This window comes from Pyxicephalus adspersus, chromosome Z (assembly GCF_032062135.1).
Source record: "Pyxicephalus adspersus chromosome Z, UCB_Pads_2.0, whole genome shotgun sequence".
Taxonomy (NCBI): Eukaryota; Metazoa; Chordata; class Amphibia; order Anura; family Pyxicephalidae; genus Pyxicephalus; species Pyxicephalus adspersus.
In genome coordinates this window covers 59,204,868-59,226,209 of record NC_092871.1, presented here as the reverse complement: position 1 = coordinate 59,226,209, position 21,342 = coordinate 59,204,868, and the positions used below count along the sequence as shown (strand labels likewise).

General features: G+C 40.6%; 2 long non-coding RNA genes across 2 annotated transcripts in view; both read left to right on the top strand.

The window, feature by feature from the left end:
- The window catches only part of LOC140343731 (uncharacterized), a 554,400-nt gene that overhangs the window by 59,461 nt on the left and 473,597 nt on the right, over positions 1-21,342 (top strand). The window lies entirely within an intron of this gene.
- Positions 87-21,262, top strand: LOC140343730 (uncharacterized). Its single transcript, XR_011923408.1, has 4 exons — positions 87-341; positions 1,592-1,693; positions 2,333-2,412; positions 20,316-21,262. It is a non-coding gene; the product is annotated as an uncharacterized lncRNA (long non-coding RNA).

Here is a 21,342-nt window from a genome sequence, read left to right as displayed (position 1 = left end):
TATGAAAGCTCTAATCGAGGGCTGAGAGGAGCTGTGGTGCTGTGAAGGGGAGGGGGGGGGAAGCCTCCCTCCCTCCCTCCCCTAGATCTCTTCTGTTTGCCCATGTGAAGCCTCAGATGCCGGTGGAGCTGCTGAAATCGAGCTGGTGCCTGGAGAGCAGGAGAATCAAGCAGCCATCTGCGGAGACAGCCAAGCCGTGCCCCCCCATTAAAACCTTTTTGAGGCTATCCAAACCAATGATTTCAACTTAAAATTTACTTTTTGTCATTATACTACCAGGATATCTTTTTTAGACATCTGTATTACTATATCTGATGATCTGTATAGAAAGGAAACGGCAGGTAATACCATCTTACACGCGAAAAGCACACACCCACAACCTCTAAACAAAAGTTTTCCATACAGCCAATTGTTGAGAATTAGAATAAACTGTACATCAGACCAAGATTTTAGACTAGAGGCCAAGGAACTCACTGAAAGACCACTGTTGAGAGGCTATAGTAAAAAAAGACCTCAAAAAAAAACTTTCAAGAAAGTTTGTACATTCTCTCGGGATGAATTGATCTTTGGAAAACAAAACCCACCCCCTAGGCGCAATATTCCAATCATTACACCATTCAACAAACATTACCAAAGTATTCAAAAACTAATTTCTAAGCATTGGAATGTGCTCTTAGGAGATCCCAACATTTGTCAACACCTAGAAACAAAACCTTTATTTATGTATAGAAAAACAGGTTCGCTTAAAGATTTTTTAGTTCATAGTCATCATATTACTAATCTAAACACTGCGGTTGATTTGAGACCACATGGTACATATCCATGTGGAAAATGTGGACAATGCAATTGGATTTTTAGAAATTCCAAATGGCTCTACACTGAAACCTAATTACTATGTACACTGTTCTTCATCAGGAAATATCTATGTCATACTATGTTCATGGAGTCAGTTCTATGTGGGTAAAACAAAAAGAACCTTGAAAAAACGTATTTATGAACATGTTTATTCTATTGAATATGGGAAACTAGTTAAACCTATTAGTTTTCATGTAGGTACGACACACAATTTTGATACAAATTGTATCAAATTCGCAGCATTAGAAAAAGTCAACCGAATCCAAGAGGGGGAGACTTCGATAAGATCTTAATACAACATGAAAGCAAATGGATATTCACACTAAAAGCAAATCAATTTTCGGGTTGGAATTAGGTTTTTAGTTTCAAACCCTTTTTACATACATAAAGAAGCATTCTACCCATGGGTTATGTTTTTCATGCCCATCTTAACATTGAATAATAAATACCACTATTTTCTTTATTATATACAATGTTTTTTTTTGGTTCAGCTTTTTTGTTTGTAAAGTCAAGTAGTTCTGTAACTTTCTTTGATTTTGTTATTATGTATATAAATTAAGATCTATCATAATTTTTTAAAAAAGTCCCTTTAATAGATACAATATGTATATGTATTACCATATTATTGCTAGAACTAGTTGCTTTATTCCTTTTGTACTATAGTGGTATATAAAATACTGTAGAAAACAATTGGTAGATATTATCATCCCCCTTTTTTCTTTTCTCCCCCTCACAGCACTTTATGCGGTATCCGACCTGCGGGGACAGGATCATCAGTGTTGTCATTGATGTACACATTACTGGTGTGGTGACTCCCCCACTCAGCCTTACCCTCCATGTAAGTCCGCTCTATTGAGTATCTTCTTCTTATGAATGAAAGACGTTCTTCTTTTCATTGGATCATCTAAGTATTCCTCCTATTTTGATCCCAAACAAATCTGGACTTTCTAATTGGGGAATATGAAAGTTAATACTTTTTCTTATGCTTTCCTTTTGTATATCACTTTATCTCATAATATGAAGAACTTCTAATATAATTTTCAACTGATACTTCAGTAACCCAGTTAGATATAATACCGTTGAAATCCCTTTAAAACTTTAGATGTTATTTTAATTTGCTAATAAGCAAAAGTTTGCACCATTCCTACAAAGTATTTATATGTAATATGAAAGTGTACTTTAATTTCTCTTACTGGTGTATATCTGTTACTAGTCAAGACACTTTTATATATAGTATATTTGGTTGTGAGTACATGACACAGGTACTAAGCTGTATATAAGCTATATATCTATGTGGACAGCCACTGACACTACAATTGCTTCTCTTGTTATATAACAAGGATGATGAGCTTTCTTTTGTCTTCAATGAATATGCATACATATACATATATATCCCCTTCTCTCTTGTTTGTTTATCTATGCACTAATAATGGTATGTAATGGACTGATTAGGTATATTTCTCTGTTATAAATATAGATACTGCAAATGAACTTCTGTACACCTGTGTTTCAAGTACAACACCCCTGAAGAAGCCCATATCGTGCGAAATGCGTCAGGTATTCTGATTTGCATATAAAACACAAGTATTAAGTATTTGTTGATTTTGTTCAGAAGTTGAATGTCTAGTGCCCCTCCAGGGCCAAACTGGTATTGACTGAAACTCAAACACATCTAGGAAGCAGTCACCCACTGTAGTTGCATCTGTGGTGCTGTACTGCACTTCTTACAGTTTTTCACCAGCAATAACGCCACAATGTAACCCACCATGTTTACTAACCTTACCACCTGAATAACCCACCAAGATTGCTGATACTCTCATCCAGTTATCATTCAGGTCACCCACCAATGCCAGGTCTACTCCCCCTAATACTCCCCCATTCATCACTTAGGTCACACATGAGAATTCCAAAACTCCCCTCTAACAATTCCTAAAACTACCTCTTACCTATCACCTTGGATATTAGTAAAAACTCTTAACATCCCTACTCTGTAACACCTGGGTCACCCATGAAAATTCTTAACATCCTCCCTTATCACTAGGGTCACCCATGAAAATTCATAGGACCTCCCATTTTCCTGATCACCCATGAAATATTCTAACACCACACTTCCTTGCTTCACTAAAGTCATACACAAAAATTCCACAATTACCCAGAATGCTCACTTTTTATCATTAAGCCCCCACATCAACAAGATCACTCTGATTTCTAAACACACCTCTTATCAACCAGGTGACACTGGAACATTTTTACCACCCGTCCCCCTATATCACCCGGATGACTCACTAAGATCACAGAAAGCCTTCCTAATCACTTGGGCTATGCCTGAAAATCCCCCAATTCACCAAGGTGAATTACCTGGGTCTCACTAAACTACTTGACACCTACCCCCAACCTAATTATCACCACCATTACCCAACAATATCACCCTTATCACCCAGGTTAGGCATTTCTAACTTCCGCCTCTATCACCAGCGTCACCCATGAATATTACGATTCCCCCTCTCCCCCTTATGTTCCAGATCAATCACCAAAAGCACTAATACCAGTCACTTTTCACTCCATTAGAAAAAACGTAGAAAATTCCTAACCTCTTTCATCCTGTCCGAAGTGACTCCAAAAAATCAAAAACTACCATCTTGTCCCCAGGGTCACACTTGAAAATGCATTAAACCTCCCTTACCTCTTTGGTCACCCATCAAGATCACTAAAATTCTCAACCTATCACCCTGGTCACACTTTGGAATTCCTAACAACCCCTTTGTCACACAGGTGACCCAACAAGATCACTAATACTTCCTCCTTATCCCCAGGGTCACCCATAAAGATCACTAATATCCACCCATCATCTATGTTATCCACAAAAGTCACTAATACTCCTCCTTCCCAGTTTGCCCACCAAAATCACAAATACCCCTTTTATTAACCTCCCTGGTGGTATGATTATTTTATCATTTTTAAATGTCAAATCAGTACATTTGACATTTAAAAATACTTCTAATTTTACATTTTCCGCAGGTCCTGCCCCCCAGCACACACCGCACGTACACACGTCGCATGCTCACCCGACATCTAAATCCCATGGCCTTGCATCTCCAACATTCACACTCTGGGGATGCGAGGCCAAGGGACATAGATTCAGGGCATCGCCAAGGGAACTCCAATGCCGGACGGGCATTGCCAAGGGGATACAGATGCCTGGTCAGCATCTTTGGAGGACGCCGGGGGCTCATGGGGACCAGGTAAGCCCTCATTTATACCCCAAATCTGGCTCGGGGTCACCGATATTTGTAACAAAATTTAACCCCCAGCCACTCTCAGGATTACCACGAAGAGGGTTATTCAGATCACCCACCAAGGTCATTATTACTCCAGCTTTATCACTGAAGTCACAAATGAGAATTCCTAACAATTGAGAAGATCACTAAAACTTCTCTCTTATCACTAAATTACCCACCAAGATCACTTGTATTTCCCCACGTATCACCCATGTCACACTTGAAAATTCCTAACCACCTGCCCTTTTCAGTCTTGTTGCTCACCTAGATAATCAATATTCGTTACTTTATCAGTTGGGTCAATGACCAAAAAACATGAATATTCCCCACTCCCACCTTACCATTTGGGTCACCCACTAGGATCATTGATATTCCCCCTTTATCACCTGGGTAACTCAACAAGATCACTAATGTTCCCCTCTTATCATCCCGGTTACTAATAATTTCCTCTTTTCACTTAAGTATCAATAGAAAATTCCTAAAACCCCAACTCTCACATAAGGCACCCACCAAGATCACTAATACTCTTCCTCTTATCACCCAAGTCACACTTGAAATGTCCTTACACTTCTTCCTCCCTTATATCCTAGACCACCCTCCAAGGACACTAGTATTCCTTCTTTTCATCCAGGCCATGCACCACAATCACTAATACCCCCCCTATCATTTGTACCAATCAGCAAGATCTTTAATATTTCCCCCCTATCACCTGGATCAAACATGAGCATTTCTAGATCACTAAAACCCCCACTTTTATCATGCAATTCACTTACCAAGATCACTGGTACTCCCACCTTTTCAACCAGGTCACAGTTTAAAATAACAAACCCCTCCCCCTTGTATCCTCTTCACCCACCATTGTGACCCAGGTAATCGAACAGGATAACTAATGCTCCCCCTTGTCGTGCAAGTTCCTGGGTTACCCACCAAGATCAATAGTACTCCCCTCTTAGCACTGGGTCATTTTTTATTTTTTTTGCTTCCCTGTTTCACTCAGGGTACCCACCAATATCCTTAATTTTTTACCTTTTTAATTTAGCTCACCCACCGAGATAACTAATATTTCCCCCTTATCTCCCAGGTCACACTCGAAAATGCTTTTACCTCGTCCCTCCTATAACCCAGGTCACCCAGAAAGATCATTAGTCACTCAACAGGATCACTAATATTCCCTCCCTATCACTGTGGAGTAACAGTTTATAATCCCCAACACACCCCTCCTATCACCTGGGTCACCCAACATGATCCTTAATATTTCCCTTTTAACATCCAGGTCACACTTGAATTTTTCTAACGCCTCACGTTCTTTAACTTGGGTAATCCACCAATACTTAAATACTCCCCCTTTATCACCCGGGTGACCCACCATGATCAATATCACTAATACTCCTCGCTTATCATGCAGATCACTCATTAAGATCCCTAATAATCCACCTTTATCCCCCGAATATCACTTAAAAATTCCTCCTCATCAACTACAGAAATTATGAATACCATTTTTTATCTCCCCAGCAAACCTTGAAAATCACTAACAACTCCCTTATAAGGCCATCATCAGAAATTACAACCCACCCTTCCCAACCAACCTAATAATAGAATTCACCACCACCCAACCTTATCACCCTTGTCATTTTTTGAAATCACCAATACCACCCTTATCACCTGAATTAACCATAGAAATCACTAATGTACCCCCTCATTACCCTTGTCAATCATATAAATAACTGCTTTACTCTCCTGCTTTCACTGACTGTACTCCTGCACCTTTTTTCTTTACTGCTACTTACTTTGCACTCCCCCCCCCTACAGCTTTTTTTTTCCTTACTTTTTCAGCAAAATACTCCCTCCTTCTAATCTTATTACCATTCACCAACTCTCAAATTCTTACCTCCTTTCTCTGGCAGTATATAAAATGCCAGATCTGTCTTAAATAAACTAACCTTCATCCACAACTTTCTTCTCTTTAAATCTCTGAATTTCCTGAGGAAATGTAGCCTCAGTGCTGACATGGACTACAAAGCCAGACTACATCACCCTAACACTGCACCCACTGTAGCCAAGCAAAATAATTTCTTCACCGTCATAACACTCTCAAGTTTCCAACCCACGTAGCCTTTTCCCAACATTTGACTCCCTCCTAAACACTGGTTCCCCCTACATTTGTATCCTCAGTCATTGTAAAGCTGAATATTGTATTGCACAATATTTGTGATATGTATTATGAGAAATAATCACTAATACAATCCATTTTTTGCCACTTTTCCTTGTTCTGTTTTCCTGCCTGTCAGCCATCTCATCATGGATGTCTGACCCGATTTCTGAAACTTAATCTGGGTAAAACAGAACTCATCATCTTCCCCCCCTCAAATTCCAAATCTCCCCCTGACATATTTCTAAGTCATAACAACACTGTTACCCATCCCTCCCTTCAGGCACGTTGTCTTGGCGTCACCTTTGATTCTGCCCTCTCATTTACCCCTAATATTCAGAAAATTTCCAGATCCTGTCACTTTCACCTGCACAACATTTCCAAAATCCACCCCTACCTGTCCCCAGAGACCACCAAACTCCTTGTACACGCACTTATCATCTCTCGTCTGGACTACTGTAACATCCTTCTCTCGGGTAATCCACTAACCCGACTCTCTCTTCTGCAATCAATTATGAATGCTGTAGCCAGACTTATCCATCCTTCCCACCTTTTCTACTGCCTTGCTTTGTGGTTCACTTCATTGGCTTCTATTTCACTCTAAGCCTCATACACACCTGCAATTTTTGTTGTTGGAAAGGATCTTTCACGATTCTTTCCAATGACAAAAGACTGCACGATGCATGAACGAGTGCTATACATACATCACTGTTCTGCTCTATGAAGAGGGGAGGGGGAGAACGAAAGAGCGGCACCCTGCTGCGCACTTTCCCCCTTTCCTTGCTTTACGATTGTTCATCGTCTATCTTTGGTGCATCCCCCAGGACGGTCGTTCAGATGATTGGCGCTGTACACATGTCCGATTCTCGGCTGATATCAGCCCTGAGCCGATTATCGTGCATGAATTATTGGACGTGTGTACGTAGCTTAAGATCTATGCTGCTCCAATGACATACTACTGACCAGTGTTGTTGTTCGAATTCGGGTCGTCCTGATGTTCGACCCGAATATGGCTGTTCAAATTCAGGTCGACCTGAACCGAATTTTGTTGGATTCGACCTCCCCCATAATGCCTAGGATTTGCTAGCATCACAACCTTTTTGTGCTGCTTGGCTTGCTTTGTCAAAGTGAAAAAGTGCTTTACTTAGACTGTGTCACACTCACACTATTTGTCAGATAGATTGTTGGATTGTACTGTATTGGTTCAGTCCTGAAATCTACTGTACTCAGATAGGTAGAGTGTTTCACTAGATAGATAGCTAGATAAATAGATACATAGATAGAAACATTGATAGATAGATAGATAGATAGATAGATAGATAGATAGATAGATAGATAGATAGATAGATAGATGGAGAGATAGATGTACTGAGAGACAGACACACAGACCCAGTGTATACTGAAGTATATAGTTTGTATACTGTACTGCATATTACAAGCGTCACCACTGAAGGAAAGTGCTGCATACAGCACACACAGCGCACTTGCATTTTTGGTGTAAACCCCCCCCCAAAAAAAAAAGAAATCCACGTACTGTACAAATTTACACTTTGTGAAAAATATTAGCTCCAAAGTATTTTGCAGGGTGTCAAGCCACACGAAAAATTTCTACAATGCCTGGCCAAAGAGGAAAGGGCAGCTTTGGCAGGGGTGGCAAGCAAAGCAGTATGAGTTTGTTTTTAGCTGCAGACCCAAGAACAAGAAGCTCTGCTGTTGGTGGTGGGCATCCATTATTACCACACCTTGAACAAGAGGTAGTGGAGTACATGAGCCAGCCTGGGTCAAATGATTGTACCCCCTCTTCATCCTAGTCCCAGACACAGGCCCAAACAGTTCATGATACACCTGTTCCTCCTATTTCTTCATTATCAGCTGGAAAGTCTTGTGTACAGCAGTATGTAGAGGAGTCCCACCGAGGGGTTGGAGAGGCGGAGCTACAAGCATTCCTTCAAGATGCTCAATTGTTTCAGTCATTTGACGAAGAAAGTCACTTCACAGGCTTTCCCTCCACTTTCTTTTCACCAGAACACTCTGAGCCAGATGAGCCAATTCAAACTGGCTCAAAAGGCCGCTGCTACCTTTCTGCACATACAGGGAAACTGTCTCTTCTGATGATGATGTCCTTGATCCGACATGGGGCGAACAAGGAGATCATCAAAGGCAAAGGAAGAAGAGGAGGAGGAGGTTGCAGAGCGGCCTCAAAGGGAGAGAGGGAGGAAGAGGGTAAAAGCTGCCCACATTCTGCAGTCTTCACGTACCAGTGAGGCAAGTCATAGTCGTCCATCGCTGGAAGCTGTCACCACAGCTGTGCCTCAACAAGCCACTACCCGGTAACCTGGTGGGAACACCTGGTCAAAGCACAGAGCTCTGTGCGACCACCTCCGCCCAAGAAGCAAGCTCAAACTGCTAGATCTTCCACCGCTGCCTTGCCTCCTTCTGCCACCAACATTACCCGTGCTGCTGCCAGCAATTTGAGTGGGGCATGTAGCCGAGCATTACCTTTTTCAGGCTCCTCCAGCGGTGGGCAGGAGCTCCAACGCAGATCGGCTGCCATTTGTCGCATTGCTAGCAGTCAAAACCAGGCAACATTGCCATCCCACACGTCTTCTACCCACCGTCCAATCTTTCTGTGGTTAGCATTAGCAGCAGCCAACCTTCCATCCCCTAGATCCTGGAGCGCAAGAGGAAATATGGCCGAAATTACCCCAAAACAAAGCTAATGAATGCGGAATTTGCAGAGCTGATTGCAATAGAACTCCTCCCTTACCGGCTGGTGAACTCCAATGCGTTCTGTTACACATTCCTCTGCGCGAACCTACAGTACGTTATGCCCAAGCAACAGTATTTTGCAGAAAAATGTGTTCTGGCCCTGCAGAACTTTCTGGCAAGGTGCACCTGACAACCTACAGTTGGCTGAGCAAGCATGGAGTGGGAAGAAACATTTCTTATGCAGCTCACTGGTTAACTTTGGTGGCAGCAGGGGAAGATGCAGCTGCAGCAAGGCCTGCATTCCTACCTCCGCCCAGAGCACATCGCCATGCAAGCTCCTCTTCGACCTCCACTTCCACCTCCTCCTTTGACTCTTGTGGGTTCCCTCAGCCACACGGGCGCAGCCATTCTAGGTGTCCCGTGGGAGCAAGAGGACATATGGCTAACTCCCAACAGACTCCAGCCAGGCTAGGTCTTGTGTGACAACGGGGCAAATCTGCTGGCAGCCCTGCGTTGTGTGAGGGAAACTCACACAAGTACCTTGTCTAGCTCATGTCATGAACCTGATAGTACAGTGCTTCCTTAGTAATTACCCAGGCCTCCAGCCGCTGTTGCTGAAGGCCAGAAAGTTGTCAGTGCATTTCCACCAGTTGTACACAGCCAGTGCCAGATTGGTGGATTTACAGCGAAATCTCAACCTGCCAGTGCACCGGTTAATTTGTGATGTGGTCACTTTTTACATGCTGCAGAGGCTGGCTGAATAACAGAAAGCGGTTGGGGATTACGTGGCGGAGTCTGTTCTTTTCAGACGTATACCTACACTACCTTTCTTCAACCCTGTGGAGTGGCTGCAAGTTGAGGACTTGTGCACTGTATTGTCACCTTTTGAAGAGGCCACCAGGATGATCAGCAGGGATCAGGCCTGTGTCAGTGACACCATCCCCATCCTATGCCTGCTGGAACAGATGATGGTGGATCTCGGACACGACACAGAGTGGACGCTGCATCAAGAGATTATGTTTCAAACATCATTTTGGACATGCGTGCCTACTAGGCATAGTGCACTACAAATCCAGAAAGAGGAGGAGGTGGAAGAGGATGAGGAGGACATTGCAGGCATGGAAGAAGGGGAGGAAGGGGGAGAGGAGGATATTGAGGGTACATGGCATCCATCCACCCAAACACAAGGCGGCATGTTCTGTGGATGGCAAGACCAGACGGAAGAGGAGGAGGAGGAGTGTGGGTCCAGAATTCTCTCAGCTGTGGGAACTTTGAGCCACATGACAACCTTCATGCAGGAGTGCATAGCCAAAGATCCGCGCATACAACACATAAAAAAAAGACAGACAACTAATGGATTGCTACATTACTGGATCCACGTTACAAGCCTAAGACTGCGCTACTGGTTATCCAAGCTTGAGCAGTGGCCGGAGCTGGCAGAACATGCCATTCAGATCCTTGCCTTGGATTTGTCTCTCCACAGAAAATGTTGACCGAATCACTTTTATTAAAATGAATAAGGCTTGGATCGACAATGACTTCAACACCCGCTTTGCAGAGTGTACTGATTAGTCGTCAACTGCTGCACGGCCTGCTGACACCTTGATGGGAACCGCACTTTCACAGCCTTCTGCATCTCCTTCTACTCCTCCCCTTTGTGTGATTCATAATTAAATAATTGGATTTTTTGTAGAGAAATACAGAAATTTTTCTGTCCTTTTGGATAGATAGCGAGTGGTATGAGGATTAAATATCTGTATTTTTTATAGATAAATACAGAAATTTTTATGGTTTTCTTGATAGATAGCAAGTGGCAACAGAATGAAATATCTGTATTTTTTTTACAGAAATACAGAAATTTTTCTTGATTTTTTGATAGCAAGTAGGTTTAGAATGAAAGATCAGTATTTTTTATAGATAAATACAGATTTTTTTCTGGTTTTTGTGATAGATTGCAAGTGGTATCATAATTAAATATCTGTATTTTTTGGCTAGACATACAGACATTTTTATGGCTTTTTTGATAGCAAGTGGGATCAGAATGAAATATCTGTATTATTTTAAAGAAATACAGAAATTTTTCTGTTTTTTTTTTATAGATTGCAAGAGGTATCATATTTAAATATCATTTTTTTGAAGAGAAATACAGACATTTTTATGGCTTTTTTGATAAATAGAAAGTGGGATCAAAATGAAATATCTGTATTTTTTTTTCAGAAATACAAATATTTTTCTGGATTTTTGATAGCAAGTGATATCAGAATTAAATATCTGTATTCTTTATAGATAAATACAGACATTTTCTGTTTTTGTGAAAGATTGCAAGAGGTATCATGTTTATATATCTGTATTTTTTGGAGAGAAATACAGAAATTTGCATGGCTTTTTTGATAGATAGCAAGTGGGATCAAAATGAAATATCTGTATTTTTTTTTACAAAAATACAGAAACTGTTATAGATTGTTTGATAGATAGCAAGTAGGATCAGAATAAAAAATTCTGTATTTTTTTACAGAAATACAGAAATGTTTTTGTTTTTGTTTTGGTAGATTGCAAGAGGTATCATAAATAAATATCTGTATTTTTTGAAGAGAAATACAGCAATTTGTATGGCTTTTGTGATAGATAGCAAGTGGGATTAGAATTTATTATCTGTGTTTTTTTACAGAAACACAGAACATTTTATGGGTTTTTGGATAGATACTAAGTGCTATCAGAATGAAATATCTGTTTTTATATGGATAAATATAGACATTTTTCTGGCTTTTGTGATAGATTGCAAGATGTATCATAATTTAAGATACCTCTTGCAATCTATCAACAAAACCATACAAATTTCTGTATTTATCGATAAAAAATACAGATATTTAATTCTGATAGCACTTGGTATCTATCCAAAAGACTATAACAAATTCTTTATTTCTGTACATAAAATACAGAATTTTTTCCTGATAGAACTAGGTAGCTATCTAAAAGGCCATAAAAAAATTCCTTATTTCTCTCTAAAAAATACAGATATTTTATTCTGACCCCACTTTGCTATATAGCCCCAAAGCCATAAAAATGTATGTATTTCTCTCCAAAAAAAATACAGATATTTAATTCTGATAGCATTTGCTAGATATCCACAAATGATGAAACATTTCTGTATTTCCCCGCTGATTCCATCAAGCCCGTTCCCTTTTTTGTGGTTTCACTGGATAGTAGGTATGGACAGTACCCAAATGTAGATGCAAGATACTAATGCCGTCCAAACTTGCTCTCAGTGCCCACCGCCTCCTCCTCCTGCTGTTACTGATGCTGACGCCTGCCCATAACCCAACTCTAGATGCAAAATACTAATGCCGTCCATTCTCCGTCTCAAAGGTCAGAGCCTCCTCCTTCTGCTGTAACTGACGCTGCCTGCCCAGTACCTAACTCTAGATGCAAGATACTAATGCTGTCCAAGCTCAGTCTCAGAGCCCACCGGCACCTCCTCTTGCTGTTACTGAAGCTGTCGCCTGCCCAGTACCCAACGCTAGATGTCAGATACTAATGCCATCTACGTTCCATCTCAGAGCCCACCGCCTCCTCCTCATGCTGGTACTGCTGCTGCCTGCCCAGTACCTAACTGTAGATGCAGGATATTAATGTCCACACTTGGTCTCAAAGCCTACTGCCTCCTCCTCTGGCTGTTACTGCTGCTGCCTGCCCAGTACCCAACTGTGGATGTAAGATACTAATGCTGTCTACACTTTGTCTCAGAGCCCACCACCTCCTCCTGTTACTGATTCTGCCTGCCAAGTACCCAAATCTGGATGCAAGCTACTAATGCTGTCCATGCGCCGTCTGAGAGCCCACCGCTTCCTTCTCCTGCTGTTACTGATGCTGCCTCATGCCCAGTACCCAACTCTACATGCCAGATACTAATGCCGGCAAGGCTCAGTCTCAGAGCCCAACGCCTTCTGCTCCTGCTGTAACTGATGCTGCCTGCCCAGTACCCAACTCTAGATGCAAGATTCCTAATGCTGTCCATGTTCCGTCTCAGAGACCAAAAGCTCCTCCTCCTGCTGTTACTGAAGCTGTCACCTGCCCAGTTCCCAGCTCTAGATGCCAGAGAATAATGCCGTCCACACTTGGTACAAGAGCCCACCCCCTTCTCCTCCTGCTGTTACTGATGCTGCTTGCCCAGTATCCAACTCTAGTTGCAAGATACTAATGCCATCCACGCTCCGTCTCAGAGCCCACCGCCTCCTCCTCCTGCTGTAACTGATGCTGCCTGCCCTGTACCCAACTCTAGATGCCAGATACTAATGCCATCCACACTTGGTCCCAGTGCCCACCGCCTCCTCCTCCTGCTGTTACTGATGCTGGCTGCACAGTACCCAACTCTAGATGCAAGATACTAATGCCATTCATGCTCTGTCTCAGAGCCCAACGGCACCTCCTCCTGCTGTTACTGAAGCAGTCACCTGCCCAGTATCCAACACTAGATGCAAGATACTAATGCCGTCCACACTTGGTCCCAGTGCCCACCGCCTCCTTCTCTTGCTTTTACTGATTCTGCCACATGCCCAGTACCCAACTCCAGATGCAAGATTCTAATGCCATCCAAGCTCAGTCTCAGAGCCCAACGGCACCTCCTCCTGCTGTAACTGAAGCTGTCCCCTGCCCAGTACCCATCTCTAGATGCCAGATACTAATGCCGTCCACACTTGGTCTCAGAGCCCAACGCCTCCTTCTCTTGCTTTTACTGATTCTGCCACATGCCCAGTACCCAACTCCAGATGCAAGATTCTAATGCCATCCAAGCTCAGTCTCAGAACCCACCGCCTCCTCCTCCTGCTGTAACTGATACTGCCTGCCCAGTACCCAACTCTAGATGCAAGGTACTAATGCCGTCCACACCTCCTCCTTCTGCTGTAACTGACGCTGCCTGCCCAGTACCTAACTCTAGATGCAAGATACTAATGCTGTCCAAGCTCAGTCTCAGAGCCCACCGCCTCCTCCTCCTGCTGTAACTGATGCTGACTGCCCAGTACCCAACCATAGATGCCAGATACTAATGCCGTCCACACTTTGTCTGAGAGCCCTCAACCTCCTCCTCTTGCGATGGTGCTAACTTCAGGTTTAAAGGGTATGGGGGTTGGGTAGCTTATATTTGCCTTAAGGCACAACTGTTAGTTGCTATCTCTGGACACAAAACAGAACAACTGACCAGAAAGTCTGATGAAATAGTCCAATCAAAGTGGATCAACATTTATCTAGACACGCTAGGGAAGGGTAGTTATAACATCTAAGTTACAAAATGTCATTCATTTTAGGGATTGGGCCCCTTGAAAAAGCAGGTCATCTTTTTGAGATGGATAGTAAAATCTAAAACCAAATTTGTTTGTTTTTATTTTGGATATACAACTGTTTAGGGAAATTTTGTTTAACTTTTTTTCTAACAACAACTTACAGAAGTTAGCCATGTTAGTCATGCCTGCTCAATGCACATAAAATGCATGTAAAAAGATCCACTTGTACTTTCCATTAATAGCCAATGTGAAAGGGTGACAATGAAGGAGTACAATTGGAAGTTGAGGACAGCTGTCACCCTAAAACATGTCAGAATGAGAACCTAATTAGCATGCTCATAAGGTATTATTTTAATTAACCCGCAGAATAAATATTATTGAAAATGACTTTTTGTATGGGATTTGAGTGAAAGTGCATTATTATAAGAAAAATAAGAAAAGGATAGTAGCAGACCCTTTATTTAGATGGTGAGTCCACTATGGAGATTAGGAAATGGAGCACTTAAGACAAAGACATAAAAACCATGCAGTCCACTGGTGGGCCTTAGCCAATGGACTATATGAGCAACTATACAGGTTTATTTAATGCAGATAAAAAGTCAGAGCTATTTAGATATGCTATATAGGGTTGGAGTCTTCCTCTTGGTATGCAGCAGTCACTACTAAAAGGCAGGGTTGTGAGAAGATGTGGTGTGTTTATGAATAAAATGGATGGGAACTAAATGCTATATTAACACCCTCATAAGCTTTGATGAAAAGGGATTAGTTCCATTTGGTCTGGATGCTACTGCAGAGGAGGAAATGTAAGGATAGAAGCTTGATTTGTTCCTGATGAAACGGACTTAGTTCCAAGAAACGTGTTGAACCTATAAGCTTATCTGCAAAATAACAGACCAACTGTATTGGACACCATTCTTGGTTTTATGAAATCAATTTTTGTGTATTTTTTTAATAAATTATTAAATTGTTACTAATGTAGATTTAAAGCTTGGCCAGCAAAGGCCATCTTCCGACTCTCAAAGTAAAAGGATGTTCCCAGGGATCCACTCCCATTTGTTACAATTGACCTTGACTAGATTCAAGGTCAACAGAGGGCTTGAGTTTGCTACTTATCTACATCCCCCTTTCTTTCTCTCTTTAAAGACACCATCACCCCCATCTTTTGTTCTCTTTTATTTTTCGTTGTTGCTTTCCACCCTTTTACACTATTTTTCCTATTTTGCCTCCTCTTCTTGGGAGCCATGTCTCCTAAAGCATTCCATTCTGCTCAATTCACTGACAATGACTATCCTGAACATAAAGAATCTAAACACTATTTCTAACCAAGGAGAAATAATTACATAGTTAGTCAGGTTGAAAAAAGACATAAATCCATCAAGTTCAACCACTAGGGAAATAAACATATTCCAGACAAAAACCCTATGGACAAAGTTCATCCAGAGTAAGGCAAAAAACCTTATAAAGTATTGTTCAATTCACTCCAAAGGGGGGGGGGGATTCCTTCCTGTTCATGTGAGGCAATCGAATGTTCCTAGATCAACAGTCTCTGTTATCTTTTTTTAAATCCTTAATATCCAGTTATATTCTGTGCTTCAAGGAAAGCGTCCAGCTTTTTCTTAAAGCAATCTATAGAACTTGATGACTACTACCTGAGGGAGCCGATTCCACATTTTCACAGACCTTACAGTGAAGAATCCCTTCCTTATCTGGATCTTAAACTTCTTTTCCTCCAGACACAAAAAGTGCCCTCTTGTTTTTTGTAATGACCTCAAAGTGAACAATTGGGAAGAGAGTTCTCTAAATATTTATACAGGGTGATCATATCCCCCCTTATACGTCTCTTCTCAAGGGAGAATAGATTCAGTTCAGCTAATCTCTCCTCATAGCTGAGCTCCTTCATTCTTTTTCCAGTTTAGTTGCCCTTCTCTACACTCTCTCCAATTCCACAATGACCTTTTTGTGAACTGATGCCCAAAACTGGACTGCACATTCTGGTCTGACCAATGCTTTGTACAAGGGCAGGATTATGTCACCATCTCTGCAGTCTATTCATCCTTTAATACAAGAAAATACTTTGCTAGCTTTAGATATTGCAGCTTGGCATTGCATGCTAATATTAAGTCTATGATCTACTGGAACCCCCAAATCCTTTCCTTTTTCTGACGTTTCACAACCCAGAACATATATAAAATATTCCTACTTCAGATTTCTTTTTTTAAAATTGACATCCAAGTGGGCACCTCTACTCTTCATAAGAGTTCTCTTCTTAAAGATATAGAGATACAAAAAATGTTACTATAAACATGGCGATAGGAACATCCACTTTTGAGGGCTCTCCACCCTCCAGACAACCCAAGCTACATATTTCATATCAGATCTCCAAACAAAACCCCAATTTATAGACCTGAAAACATCACAAAAATGTTTAAATATTATGAACTGTAACCCTTACAACTTGCCTCTGCCCCAAAAATAGCAACCCACCTTCTGTCATCAAAACAGCAACTACCATACTTTTCTTAGATGATGCCAACAATCTAGATGACCCCTTTACAGCTGAAAAGCTTTCTACAGTTATATCCATGGTGTACAAGAGTCTGGGTCCTAGCAGATTTACAGACTAACTTTGATCTTATTCCTTTTATCACACAAATATTTAACTCTATTTCCACATTTTGACTGTTCCTGAGCAATCTCTAGAGGCTTACATGTTTAAATTTCCTAATACCTAAACCAACGTACACTGGTAATAACTGTCAACCTGAAACACAATGTTCTTTCAAATGATGCTGAGAAAACCTTTATTATTGTCAGACAGCCTTTGTGTTTCCCTAGCTCACTTTAGAACCTTCCAACCCCACCATTGGAATCCTCATTATTCTCTCTCTCTCTCTCTCTCTCTCTCCAACAGATTTAGTATTAAAATGCAACTAGACGAGTCTGTCCCATCCTATACCTTCAGTATGTCATAATGATGGAACATCTGATGATCGCTCTATGTAGCAACCCAGTATCTCTGACCTCCCAACAGTCACCTATAAAAACCCTTCATAATACAAGCATATAGACTTAGACTCTACAAAGTCCATTTAATGGGACCAGAACTTTTGAATAAGTTTTCTTACATTTACATAACTTTTTCAACTACAATCTCATTACCTTTCTTTGTCTGAACCAAAAGTACTTACATATATAGTTAGGTATCCATGTTCCCACGGACTTTTTTTTTACTAAACTTACTGAACTGCCCCTTTACCCCAAAGACTACAGTTAGGTCCATAAATATAGTCAATTGTCATTTCATTTAAAATCATTGTGGTAATTTACAGAACCAAAATGAGAAAAAAGTTGTCTCTGTCCAAATATTTATGGACCTAACTATAATTCAGACCCCCTAACCTATGCTAAAGGTTTACTATCTTGGTTTGCAAGAATGAACCACAATTTGATTTCTTGCAGCTTACATTACCCAATCATAAAGCAGTAGCTTACTGAACATCCCAACTACCACATGGTTGGATTAATCTTATCTTTGGCTTGAACTAAACCATAACCTCTAAGACTACCTAAGGCTACATACACACGTTCAATAATTATCATTTGAAAACAAACGATTAACGACCGATCAACAATTATGCACGATTATTTTGAACGATCGTATTGTGCACAATTCTGTACATGATCCAACGATACGATTGTTCAAATATAATCCCCCAATAGTGTGCACGCAGTAGATACGATCGTTTGAACGATGCAGGAAGTAACAAGGAGAAAGTGTACAGCAGAACAATCCATGATCACTACACGACCGTACACACAATAGATAGCAAATGATCGTCACCCAATCAGATCCGCCAGGACGGTTGTTTGTTTCCAGTGACATTCCTCATTCGTTGGCGTTGTTTGCCAGTCGTTATGCACTTTTTTTTTGTTAATGATTATCGGATGAACGGTCGTTATACGTAGCCTAAGATAATGACCCTTACACAACATTTACTCAGAAATCATAGGCCCTTTTGGTTTCTAGAACCAAGGTCTTTTCAAGCCCATTGATCCCCCCCTCCTAAAAAAAAAAAAATAATCCACCAATAGTGTACACGCAGTAGATACGATCGTTTGAACGATGCTGGAAGTAACAAGGAGAAAGTGTACAGCAGGACAATCCATGATCACTACACGACCGTACACACAATAGATAGCAAATGATCGTCACCCAATCAGATCCGCCAGGACGGTTGTTTGTTTCCAGTGACATTCCTCACTCGTCGGCGTTTTTGGTTTCTAGAACCAAGGTCTTTTCAAGCCCATTGACCCTCCCCCCCAAAAAAAAAACATACTTCCCATAGGATTTATTCAATGCAGGATTTCAGGTGCTATCTTGACCTACAATAACATTCTTTTATGATTCTATTGCACTTTCTCAGACGATTGGCAGAGATGTTTAACACACAGAGGTTTATTTCAGCACAAATGGTGGGAATGTGACCTGAATAGAAATCGCTGGGAAGTTGTATTATTATTTGACTGACTATTTATCAGTGAATCATTGACTAATTTTTCTAATTCTCCTTCCTTAACTCTATTACCTTTGACTCCTGCATCATTCAAAGCATTCATCAAAACCTTTATTCCAAGTTTCTGTGTTCTATGCAATTTCCTTTTTAGTGGAATGGGTTCAAGAAGTTGAGCACATCAGAAGAATGGAGGAAATGGTTTCAGACTATGATAGCCATTCAGAAGCCCATATCTAGATGTGGTCCACTTGAAACATGTATTAACACTTTTAAACATGTTTATATATGTTCATATATTTTTATACATATATAAAGCCAATGGACTCACTCTGGACCATGGCAGAAATTCCCTCTGCTACCCCTTCCACCTGCCTACACTTTTTCTTGATCACTCCTCCACATTCCTCTGGGGGAAGAGGTGTTGAAGAATGATGAAGAAAAAAATGTACATCCCCATATTTCTATACTTTTATCCTGCTCCCATTACCTTCTGTGATCCCGAATTTACAATATACCCTTTCTCTCAATAATTTGGGGGAAAGGATTTTCCACTTTTCCTTCTTGATTTTGTTTTTCCTTTTTGGACTTGGCTTTTAGATGTCATGTGCTCATATACACTGTAATAATGCCTATGGCTCCTGCACTCTGTTCTCTGTACTCATTTAATAATCACAATTTATAATCAGGCAGAACTATCCTTTTGTAGAATATTGGACAGTCCTATTTTGCTTTGTTGGGAGCTTTAGGATAACAGTAGTATTAACCCTATCGCTGGGTGTATTTTAAAGCAAACTTGCACAGAGAGATGCAGGAATCGCAAAATTCTCTTACTGACTTTCCTAATCTGTATGGTTGTTGCAGGTCAGGGACACAGAATTGTTTAAGTTGTGGCAACTAGCAATTTTAGATGGAGGTCTACACTGAAAATCTGTCATTTTTTTGTGTATCTAAACCAAAAAAACTGTTCAATGAATTTTTTTGTCTAACTTGGTAATCCTGCCAGTAACACATTTACTGTCCTAGGGTGACAGTGCTTACTTACAGTACTTTATCTTCAGAGGAGCAGCGTTTTCACCATAGGACAGAAACTGTGACTGAAGAACACTTCCTGCTTTCATCTTTAAAACACCTGGAGTTCTGTAGTCTGCAGTGTTAAACTGAAGTTTGATAGGATTGTTTGGGACTTCAGTATAGTACACAGGAAGTGACATGGATACATCATTTCTGGTAAATTCAGCAGCTATCTTCTGTAGTTGCTAATAATGTTTTTTTTTTGTGCAAAAATGCAGCCACTACTTTTTAGGGGTGGAAAGTTGAAATATAATAAATTTTTTTCTTGGGTGTAGGTTCTGATAATATAGGCTAGTTTTTCCCAGATTGTAGTTTTTTTTTTTCACTTCACCTACAGGACGATGATTTATATCTATCCAATATCCATCTGGTAAAATAATAGATAATAACGCTGCGTTACTTTTGCAGAATGCACCTCCAGGTAGCAGAGATGTTCACATGTGTTTAATTTTATTTCTAGGGACCCAAAGGTCTTTGTGTCAAAGTCACTACATTGGAACCCTCAAATAATCAATATAATAAAAAATAATAGTAGGTAATAAATGGATGGGAACCCCAACATTCAAGTGATGCCATCTAAGTGCCAGAGAAGGTGCCATCCTTAGACACATCCTACTGTTACCTGGAAAGCACCTCTGGAACCCAATGGAAATCCTCCATCTGTTTAAAGAAAGGGTTATATTATTCAAACATTTTCAGCTGTTTTGGTCATCTGCTTTACTGCAATCAATGTTACTGCTTGGTTTGGTCTGTACAATTCACCACTGGAGTCAATAGGATCAATACCCAATCCTGAAGAACAGAAGTAAATGGAAGGATTGCCAATCATTAGGGGTAAATGCACTGTTCTTGTTTTAAGGTCCATCAATCGATATTATCAATACACAAGGATGTTCCAAACACCTGAATGAAGGCCATATATCAGTATACCTGAAGTACTGGAGTTGAAAGTTTGGACAATCTTCCCCCTTTCTTTTGACCCTGGTGAGAAAAGCTACAGCTGTGTGTAAGAATTGTTACTATTTTCTGGTTTTGCTGACCAAATAGGAGGTCATGTGATCCCTGCTGAAGGGCCATAAGGAAATTATGTTCAAGCAGAGCTGATGATTGTCCACATTAAACAATCTCAAGAAAAGATTAGGGGCCACTATTGTGAAGATTGTTCAGTTTGCAAGAGAAAGCCCAGACAGCAGTTTCTTTTAGTCACCATGGTATGGATTTCTGTCCAATTTAAAGCCCAAATCCAGGCATTTTTTTTAAGGTTCATTTTAATTTCTGTCTGAAACCAATCAGGAAATGAGTAGAAAAAGTGTCATTGGTACAAAAAGGCACAGATCACAACAAAATATGATGGACGATTTAACTGTTCTTCAATATTAAACATAGTTTAAAATAAATAGGGCTTTTGCTGGGACAACTGAAGTTTACTGTGCAATACAAAAAAAAAACAAACAAAACAGAAAAAAATACAGAATCTTTCTGCACAA